The sequence below is a fragment of the Lonchura striata genome, chromosome 11 (assembly GCF_046129695.1).
Source record: "Lonchura striata isolate bLonStr1 chromosome 11, bLonStr1.mat, whole genome shotgun sequence".
NCBI classification, from domain to species: Eukaryota; Metazoa; Chordata; class Aves; order Passeriformes; family Estrildidae; genus Lonchura; species Lonchura striata.
This window is the reverse complement of record NC_134613.1, coordinates 5247407-5258708: the sequence shown is the minus strand read 5'-3', so window position 1 is coordinate 5258708 and position 11302 is coordinate 5247407. Positions and strand designations below refer to the sequence as shown.

The following is an 11302-nucleotide window of genomic DNA, read 5'->3' as shown; positions in this document are numbered from 1 at the left end:
TAATTGTTCAGCCCAGAAACCAGCAAAACAGAACAATCAAATGAAATGCCACACACACAGGCACTGTATGTGCACAGAATGTACACTGGAGAAAGCACACCCCACCACAAACAAACACAGTATTCCCAGAAGACTTCTCCATACACTTATGTTGTGCTCAAATGCACACAGGCAGATCCTTAACCATACACTCACCTGCACAAATACATATCAGAAGAACAAAAGCCCGTTACACATAATAAGGAGTCAAAAATGCACAGTTTAGAAATGAGGAACACACTACACAAATACCTGACTCATGCATATAAGTGTTGTATATGTGCTCCATGGAAAATAATTCCTAAGTCTCAAATGCAGGCTGCAGTTAATAATCCTCACTCACTGGGGGCTGCATTTCACCCTGCAGCTCAGAGCAGTGGGGCTGAGGTCACAACTGACCCCACATAGGTTCAGTGCCTACAGTTCATGTGTAGAATTTAATCTTCTCCCAGAGTAAGCACCTGTACTGCTGCTGTAATTCCCCAGAGCCATCTTAGAACTATATAAGCTACTGTGTCTGGACTGCCAAAATCCATTTGGAGATTCACTGGCAATTCTCCCAGTTTTCCCCCCCCTGTCTAGGGGGGCCCAAGAATTCGATTTTATGGAGGGTAAACTAATGCAGCCCTCACATGGGCATCTCAATTAGCCCTGTACCCTCTTGCCTTACTACCTCTACAGCTGCAGTGGAGGGCAGCCTCTGGTTCCATTACAGCACCAGCCACAACCTGAGCAACAAAGCAACTGCTGGAGGTGGTGGATAAAGGCATTTTACTCCCTTTGATTGCCCAGATAAGACCTCTGATAATTTTACAGTCAGACTATCGAGTACCCAAACGGAAACAAATGCACCTAATCAAACGCACCAGTGGGCACTGCCAGAGCAGGCAGCCAGGCGTGACTGGGCAGAAATCAAAAGCAGGAAGCAGAGCAGTGCTGCCTGCGAGGCCTACAGCCAGCCCTCCCCTCCAGGGAGGTTTCCACACAGACAAAACACTCCTGTTCCCCAGCTTCTGTCCGCTACAGGTGAATGGGAAATCCCAGTAACCCACTGGGAGGCAGATCCTGCCTTGCAGCTTGAACACCAGACTCAGCTTCAGCTGCTCCACATTCTAAACCTACTCCAGCTAGGACAGACAAAGATTCACATACAAAGAAATCCTGTGGCACGTGAATCATTTGATCTATTGCACATCATTTAAAAGTACTTGACCTAACCCCAACATAAAGGCTTAGAAACAGCAAGGCACATCCACAGCATGTTTGCTTCTGCTCCCAGAAATGTACATTTCTCTCTGCTGTGATAAAATCTAGACTTAGATACAGCTGTCTATATTAAGTGAAACAAAATGCCTTCCACACCTCTCCTTTGGTCCCTTGTCAGGGAAATGGGAATCAGCACTGCTCCTTTAGCTCTGCTGAAAGTTGCAGTCTCTCTAAATGCTATAAACTTGCACAGTACCCCACATGGAGAAGGATATTATCCTGCTATCACAGCCTGATGGCACAGCCACAGAGACACAGGCACAACTTGGGGTCAGCCTTGTCTCTCCCAAACAACTCTGACCAAGCAAAGGCTGTGGAAACCCAGAAAAATGGGGAGTACCTTTTCCTCCAGGTGCTGCATGCAGTAAGCAGAACGAAACAAAAGAAAAACAAAACAAATCAGGAGAGACTAATGAATAAAAATAACAGACTCCCTGCTTTTCTCCTTGTAATTTCCCCACCCCAGACAGCTGTAATGTGGAAAGTATTGAAATTTAAATCACACCTCAGCCTAACCTCAGCTGACAGGCTGCCAATGCAATAAGCTCAACCTGGCTATCTTCTCTCAGGGAGAACGACAAACCAACTACAGCAAAGTGATAAATTTTCAATTTTATTTTAAAATATACCAGATGGGAGATTTTATTGGAGTCATAAATATGTCAAAAGCAATGTTGGCATATGATTGGAGATTGCCCCCTCCAAGGGAGCAGCTCTCCTTGTTTAGAAGTGCCATCAGATTCTTAATAAGAGGCTCCAGTTACACTGCAGCAAAACAGTCCCTATATTAAGCCAATTGAATGTCTATTTGCCAGACGTCTTTTTTCTCTTCTCTGCCAGCTCCAGCTTCTTAAACAGAAGAAATGAGGGTGCTGAGGTCAGACCAAGCACCACCAGTTTGAGTTCTCATTTTGTTGTTGGAAAATGGCTGAAAAGTATTTGATTTCTCACCAGTATTTGAAAGCAGAATTTCATGTCAGTCAATGAAGCTTCCTTTGATTTCCTAGAATCCCAATCAGCAGGTGTCAACCAAGTTCAGCCTCAGATTTAAAGTAAATCGAATTCAAGCCCTTAATCCTAGCCATGGGTCAACCTCAAATTACGGAAATAGCACTTGGCCTTAGTCCCAAAATTTCATGTGAGCTAAAACCAGTTCTAAATCCCACCAGCACTTCCAGAAATATGAGCTGCCTTTTGTAGCTTCTGCACCTCTCCTCCTTCTACCACTGCTGCTGTGACAGATCACAGTAGTCTAACAGGAAGAAGTCTGATATTTATGCCATTTCATCATTTCAAAGGTTTTACAGACTGGCTCTACCAGCTATGTCTCTGAGCATGATTCCCACCTTCCAGCTTACTCAGGAAATCCTCATATTCTTATACCAATAAATTCAAATCAATCAACTCTACCACCAACTGATTCCCATCACCACAGAATCTGCCTCACTGAAACTTTGACACTGAAAACTTAATGCAAAGCAAGGGAAAAATAGCAATAATCTGCTATTTTATGTTTTTTTCATAGAAATGCTTTGCATATTTAATCTTTTAGCCACAAAGCTGTAAAAAGGGGATAGAGAATTACTAAGAGAGCCAATACATAAAATATTACAAAATAATATCCTGCAGTTATAGCCAATCTAACTGTAACAGCACCACAGAGGGCAAGGCAAGAAGGAAACAAGCAAAAAGTGACATAACTTTGCATAGGTTAGAGGTCTGTGGTCTTTTTAGACATTACTTATTCCTCCCAGTCAAAGGAGTGCTAGATGCTCTTTCAGTATTCTCTCTAACAGATTGATCATTTGCTGTAAAAGGCTTTTAAAAAACTTTGTGAACATAAAACACCATCAGGTACATTTATCACAAAATATCATCCTCCTACCCACAGCCTCCAGTCCTGGACATGCCATTCATTGGTCTTGAAACAGCAGATGCAGCAAGACAAGCTGAAGCTTTTAGCAGCTTTTTAATCTGAAGGAGCAGATTGAAATAGAAGAATCATACCCATCAGTCTTAGGCTTAAAATATTTTGACTTAATGTACTACACAGTGAGGCTGGCATTCCTCTGGCTTCTGCAGTGTTTCTGATGGGGACTTGTACAATTCATCATTGATTGGCACAAGGTCAGGGAAATCTGGTGAAGTACAAACCAGCCAGGAAAGAATTCAGCTCACATTGTAATGCTTTTGACAAAACAGAAACCCATGCTGGGGACATGAAAGAGAGTGGCCTGGCTCTATCTTCCACCCTCAGGAGGACTCACTGAGAAATCAGAATTGGCCAGTTCCAACCACATTTGAAACTATCTTTTCCCAAAATTCTGTCTAACAAGCAGTGATAATGATGGAAGAACACAGACAAAGCTGATTTCAGGAACACTGCTGCCTTCACAGGTTAAAAGGTCTGCGAGGCTGTTTCCATTACGGAACCTGTGGAACTATTTGGGGCACTAATGCTTCTCAGGGTGCTCTAATGGGCTCATGCACAATGGTACAGGCAAGCTGTGAGTCCTCCAGGACAGAGACTGCAGCTGACTGCACGTCTGTGCAATGTTTAGCACAACTGAGCTTCAGCTCTAATAGCAGCCTCTAAGTGTAACCATGCTACAACAATGGGCAGTGTTAACTTAGATAATAAAAATAACATAATGCATCAGGAGTATCTATGGCATAATTACAAGGTTTATTCAGAGCACCTAATCAAATTGTTCAGCAACTTAGCATAAACACGGACATAGAGGCAGATACTCCTAGATTAAGGAGCAAATTGTGATTAGTGCAGGTATAATTGCTTTGGAACTCCCCACACTTTCAGTCAGACCAAGGACTAACAGCATGCTCAGGCAAGCACATATTTCTCCTTGGGGAAAATAAACCCTGAATACCTGTTTAAGAGCAGTCTGAAAATGCAGGGATCCTTGAGTTCTGCACCTCTGAGCCCAGGGGAGCTGACCTCAGGCAGCTTGGTTAGCTTCAGACTTACTTAAGATGTCTTTAGGGCATTCTCTAGCTAAGATGGTGCACTAGTAAAATCTATTTAATTATTTGAATAAACTTTACTATTTAATAAATCACTTAACAAAGGAGTGAACTCATTTAGATATTGACTGGTTAACCTACCTGGCAAACAAGTAATATCCAGGCAAGTAGGAATGCTACTTCACCAGGTTCCTCAGTTTCCAGTCCTTCCAGTAATGGGCAAACCTGCTGTCTCATTAGAAAGCTGTCCCATTAAATCACTGCAGCACACAGTAACTACAAAGGTCTCAGAAGATTTTACTGTGCTCTCGCATTTGGCAGCCACATGACACCAGTTCATAGAGAAGGCCCTACTATGATCTCAAGAATATAAAAAGCTGACATCCAGCATCACAGGATCCCATATAGCACAGGACACCCTCCTTTCCAACACACCAGTGAACATCCCTCCAGTGCTGTCAGATGTCACACAAATTCACTTGTGTTCCTGTATCTGTCCACCTTCAGGAAAAGTCCAAGTACCAATTCACATGTAGAGCTTCAGGCCTGAAAACACACAGCCACCTTTAAATGAAACAGCAGCACCAGGAACAACCCACAGGGGTGGGAAATCAGCAAAAAACCACATCTTGCAACCAGGTCAGCTCCCATACTCCTGCCAGGACCCTTCCTTTTTGTTTCCCTGATCCTCTTCCCATCCTAGCTTCACACCAGGACCTGGACACATGAGCAGATACAGGCTTTCCTCTGATGCAGCAGTTACCTTATAAATTATATAACAACTTGAAATTACTTCACGACAGTGATAACATCATCCTCTGTAGTGCTCACAGGTTAATAAACTGTGCCCATGAATGAATATGTGCTGACTCACTAACGAAGCTGCAAACAAGAGCTCTTCATCTCCTCTGCAGTACCCTGAAATCCAGCATCCCTCCTCTGCCAGGGAATTCATTTTCCTTGCTTTGGAGAGGGGAGAAGGAGGGAATTACTTCCTCTTGCTGGCTTCCTGCATTAGGAAAGCCCTGGAGGTTATTTAAATGGGAACTTCAAAGGAAGTGTATGATCGGCTGCTTACTGCTGGAGGAGGCTCATTTTACACTCAGATTTAAAAGCCTCTCTGACTCAGAGGCAAACAGCATCACTTACAGGCTCCAAGTCTCTCAGACACAGCCAGCTTAGGTGCAGGGGGCCAGAAGGAACAGGACAGAGAGAAAGGATTTTTTTTTTTTTTTTTTAATGTTGGACAGGTAGGATTTTCAGGCTCAGTAGGGAGTGATAGGGAATGGTTCTCCATTAATAGAGAGCCTAAATGCTCCAAATGGGGAGTAAGAGGCTGTTTGGTCTTTAGGATAGTAAGGGAAGGAAATTATGAAAAGTGGTTCTGAAGCACACAGACAGTGATAGAGGGAAGACAATCAGAGATTCTCATGTACTGAGCCTCCTGCACACGTACCCACCATGTCTTTTCATCAGGTCTTGAGGCTACTGTGTATGAGCAGCAATTCATTCCTTCCATCACTCTTTCCTCCTGGGGGTGGCTGGGGGTCAGGCAGTGACTTGCCTTGGGAAGCCTTATTAAGCAGATTCACTAATACAGACGGAAGATTAAATAAAAAATTCCTGCTCCTGGCACTTGGAGTGGAAAAGAATTTGTGTCTTTGTTCTCCTGAGCACTGATTTCTCAGTCTGACGTTAGGGTGGATTTGGAAGGGAGATGAGGTTTGGAGATAAGGTAATTCCCCCTCCACCAGATTAGATCCAGCCAGTACAGTGAGCAGTCCATGTCATATCAAGGCAGCTTAACTACACCCTTTCACAGTTCCACTGAGCTTTGGCCACTGAGAACCTACCACACACGTGAAATTTAACTGGTTAATTTTAATCATGTTTGCAAGTATGGAGTTTGAGGTTTTATTCCTGGAAGCAGAGAAAATCTCCTCACCTCCATCTGTTTAAGCAACCAAGTACATGGAAGAAGCAGGCAAGAACAAAGAAACCATCTCCCTACAGAACCTGTAAGTAGAATTTGTAAATACAGGAGATTCTGCAGCTGGGCATATAGACTTGCCCCTGAAACTTATGCTGGCCAAACCACAGAACTATGAATTTTCAACTAAACCTATAGTTCCCTACCCCCCCTCCCCACCCCCGTGGGGATAACTAATATGGAATCTTCTGAGAAAAAGCCATTTTGACAAATTTTCTGACACATTCTCCCTAATACTGCCTACAGCAGGAAACAGCAAGATTACCATGGTAGAAATATCACCTTGTGGGAGAAACAAGCTCCAGGTAATGCCAGCACTTACATATGGTTGGCTATAACTGCTCCAAGCATATTTCAGCTTCTGTCTCCATCAGGCTGGGAAATTGTTGCATATATATTCATCTGATACAAAGACAGTGAGCCCTTGGAAGGATTTTTTTCCTCCTCTGAAAAATAAAAAAGGGTTGCTTTAATTAGAATCTACTAGCTAAAAGCCTGTTTTTGGAGCAATTGCATCAATTTTGTTCCATTAGCCACCATATGAAGTCAGATCAGGAAATAACTTGATATGTAGTTGAAAAAAAAAGTAAATGAGAACAGAACAACAAAACCTAGAAGCAATCAAGCACCCAAGAGTATTGGAAGGGTTGAGGAATGCATCCCCTTATTGATGTATTTAATGCCTTTTCCCGTGAGTGCAGTGCACAGGAAAGCAGAGGAGGCCAGCCAGAGACAATGGGCTCAGAGGAGCCACAGGTGCATCTCTGCAAGCACTGGTGAAAGCCCTCCATCCCAGCTGATCCCTGCAGCTCCCAGGCAGCCCCTCCAGATGCCCCAGAGGTATGTGACAGATGTGTTTGCTCTGTCCCAGCTTCACCAAGAACTTTCTGTACTGAGAGCACTGCCTGGACTGCCTCGGTCTCTTGAGGCAAAACTGTATTACGGTTCCACCTGCACCTCCACCAAATACAGTCAATGTATTCACGGGTGCACAGATCAAACTTTTGTTCAAGTTTTAGATTAATCAGGCTTGCATGTGACAATGGCAGTGTCTTCAAAGTGTTCTGAAAGAAACTAGCTGGAGGGTATGGACATGTTAAACAAGGGACTGTTTTTGCAAAAACTTTCTGTCAGTTTATTCAGACAGATGGGAAGGCTGTCCTCTGTGAAAGGCCCTGTTCTAGGAGCTCAGAGATGAAAAACAAAATGTAAATTCAACAAGTGAATATGCATAAGATGAAAACTTCACAAGACTATTTTATATTTAGAAGCCTTTGCTTGAGAACATACCTCCCAACACCAGACATTTAAACTAATGAACCATCCAGACTGACACTACCTCTGAACCTTCTCATCACACCAGCTCAGCAAATTATGTCTCTTGGGAGATTTGGAGTTGACAGGAACCTTTCCCTCTAGGGCAGCAACCTAGCCAGCTCTAGATCTACCAGTGAAGTCCAAATCTGATATGTTCTCTTCTTCAAACATCAGACTGGACTAATAAAACAAGATTTCTTCTGCTGAAGCGGCACTCGGTGTTCTTCCCTCTCCAGTCAAACCCCTTGGGTCAGCCTGTCATTTCTTCTAAATCTTAAAAAAACCCAGTAGGAATACATTGCACACTGACTCAAGTGAGGAACAAGACTAAAATTCAGGAGAAATTAAGTAGCACATAGATTGTAGAGACTGGTGCATTTAGGACCCTGAGAAACACTTTTTTTTTGGCAATGATTATTATTTACTATGCACAGTCTTGTCTGTAGACATCAAACCCAGACAGTCCTCATTAGTATACTAAATAAACAGCTTTTAAACATATATGGTTAAATTATATAAGACTATATGGCCACTGATTTTTATATTGGATCATTTTATTAATGTATCCACAGCAAAATTAAGAATTTTGACATAAATGTATGTCTACACAGACTACACCCTTATGGTTAAAGATGCTGTAAAATCACACTTCCATTATACTGATAATTTCTGGTGAGGTGAACAAGCCCAGGCAGGAGGTTATTTCTGGCCACTGCACTCAATCATGTCATTCATTTTCTTTTATCCACTATTCTTTCCTGATACATTTTCTGACTACTCTGTGATGCAAACAAAACACGACTGTTTTCAGAAGGCTACACAAGACCTTTGCCACCTCCTTGTATAGATACCAGTTCCACTTGTGTTCTTAAAGGTCAGAGCTTGAGAAAGAATAATGAAAATAGGATTCAACTGCAAGAGTTGCACTATTTCAGGCAGTACAGCTCAAGAAGAAAAAAGACATCACAAGTCTAGTTTAAATAGTAATTTAAAAGCCAACAACAAATTACTATTTCCAAGTCCAAATCCTCTTAATCATATCCAAAACTACCAGTGGAGGTAGATGAATTAACAGGACAAAGCCTATAGACTCCTATTCAGGTCACAGTGGTAGTTCCTGGACACATAGGCTAAGACACAGCCCCCTTTTCAGGCAGCTCTGTCTAAAAGGATGATGTTTACTCTTTTCATTTGCACAATGAAAAACTGAAGCAGACCAAAAACAGCCCACTGCCCAAAAATTCTGTCTCCATCAGTTCTTTTAACATCATCATCACTGAACTGAGTACCTTTCACGAATTAGTTGACTGGACCATGAAGCAGAAATAGAATCTGTCACACATAGAGGGCCTGGAAACCAAACCCACATCCTCTGGATCCAGGCTGTCCTCCCACCCCACCCTGAGAACACCTTCATTGTGTTTGCCCATGGTAGTGAAATACTGGATTCAGTGAAATTGCTAGTGGAGAACTTGGGAATCCAACTGAAATTTCCTATCATAAAAGAAAAAGTAGCAGCAGTGACAGAAAGTAACAGAAGTGTTTCTTTAAGTGACAGGACTGACATTTTGGTGATGTGAAACCTTCCCACTGCTAGGATTTTGAAGTGCTGATATTTTATCATCAAATTGGAACCCAGCTAGTAAGTATCAATAACATGAGAAACTCAGCAGAGAAACAGTGACCCCATTATATGTGAAAGAGCAGTGCTATTTTAGCTGAAGAAACATATGCTTTGTCAGCCTGCTAATACATTGCAGGAGCTCCTCTTGGATTCTCCTTAGGAAGAACCCCCACGCAGACTCCTCTGTGAAGCTGCAGCATTACAGACACTGGATGAGTCTAGGAAAAGCTGGAGACACAGTTCCAGCTTCCATATGGACTGATAATCCTTAACCACATATATAACTGCTGAAGACTGCAGATGAAATCCTGGCTCCAGCAATGTCAATAACTAAATTTTCATTAATTTCAGGGGGCCAAAAACTTTCCGCTGAAGCTTTGGCTTTAGAAAACAGTTGATGTAATTGTGAAATGTTTCCTACAACATAAGTATGTCAAAACCACATGACAACAAACTTAACTGAGACAAACCAACTTGATATTTCATATTAGTTCAGGCCAAAGTTGTGCTTCAGAAGAGTCTGATGAAGTTACTCCAGTCTGTTCTCCAAAACACCAGGCACAAGTGACATCGTGGCTCTCATTCACACTAAACACATACTGGCCAGTAATTTAACATCCAAATGCTTTTTAATGTTCTTGAAACTGTTGTCTGTGCTTTTATCACATAAGAGTTGTAAGACCACCTGTGTAAGAGGACTGAACAATTGAGCTTTTTGTCCTAAGGCATCAGTGCTGATCTACACCATCCTCCCTCACCAAACAGCTGCATCTGACAGAAGTCTTTATAAAAGTCTGTCATCCTGCACAGTTTGTCCACTTGAAGATGATTTTTTATCCTTTGTCTTTGATTTTTCCTCTTTGTTCTGTTAGTGCTTCAGCATTAGAGGAACCCACTTCTTTAACATTATAAATGTCTTAGACTGTAATTCACTTTATGTTCTGCTGCAGTATCACTGAACTCAACTACCAAACAGCCTCATTTGTAAAATCTGACTTCAGAATCCATTACTCTTATGCTTGCCTGTACTGCCAAGAACATTTGACAGACTTGGGAACAGACCAGATGCAGTGCCTATGGATCTATTTTCTCTAAGAAGGGCGATAACCCTCGAACTCAAAGCAGTACTACCAGGAAAATACATGCAAGAGATGTGATGAAGAAAAGAGAAACCCCAGAATAAGGTAAATGTGTCCAGGCATCATTGCCAAACTCAGCAGGTATGGTACAGAGCATACCTTCACTTCATCTGGCTTCAGATTGCTCCTTTTGCAGGCAATAAAATTACTGCAGAAATCCCAGGGAATAAACTGAGTTAACACCCCATTAAATACAACAGACTTCCAATCCAAGGTAAGGACGTGCTCAGATTAAGCTAGCCCTGTGCAAACTGCCCCATGGGTAACATACATCACTTCTACTGACTTATGGTCTGAAAGAATGAAAGAAAAGAAAAAGCTGAGATGAATTTCTACAAGGTAAGAAAAGATTTGTTCTTTGAAGCATGCTTAAACAACACAATGTATTATTCCGTAAACATTCTTTCTACAGCTGAATGCACACCCCAAGGGAGAAAGCCTGGAATTTGTTATTTTACATATTTTCTTTTATCAGTAACGTGATCTTGCTCTTCATTCCCCTCCCCCAGATTAAGCAGCCTTGATTTTAACCCTTCAGTTTGTTTTGTCAGTATCTGGCTTGGAAACCAGAGAGAAGAGCATTGTTGCTGGGTTGATTTGTTGCCCCCATTTCTCAAAAGACAAGATAATTTAAATTACTTATTTCCATAATTTTACCTTTTCTAAATACTTCAACTGCAGTACTTGTGAGCCCCTTCTAAGTCCACTGGATAGAGACATTCCAGTGGCACTCATAAAAAAGACTTTATAAGAAAAGTCTGTCTTGGTGGAGCCACCTAAGTCAATTTTAGCTGGTTTTAAACTGAAACAGCTCAGTACAAAGAGGGGAAGAGAGAAAGAAAGGCAGGGCATTCAGAGAAACATACAGATAAGGGCAACAGCATAAGCCAGGAGTTATATTTTGATTGTCATGTATTTACTGACAGCCCTAGGTGCTGAAAAGGA

The 11302-nt window shown here is 42.1% G+C and overlaps 1 protein-coding gene across 1 annotated transcript in view; it reads right to left on the bottom strand.

The window, feature by feature from the left end:
• Positions 1–5502: 5502 nt before the first annotated feature.
• Positions 5503–11302, bottom strand: part of HMG20A (high mobility group 20A) — a 48999-nt gene continuing 43199 nt past the window's right edge. The window contains exon 12 of the transcript XR_004148732.2: positions 5503–6723. The gene's annotated coding sequence lies outside the window, so the exon portion shown is untranslated. The remainder of the gene's footprint in view (positions 6724–11302) is intronic.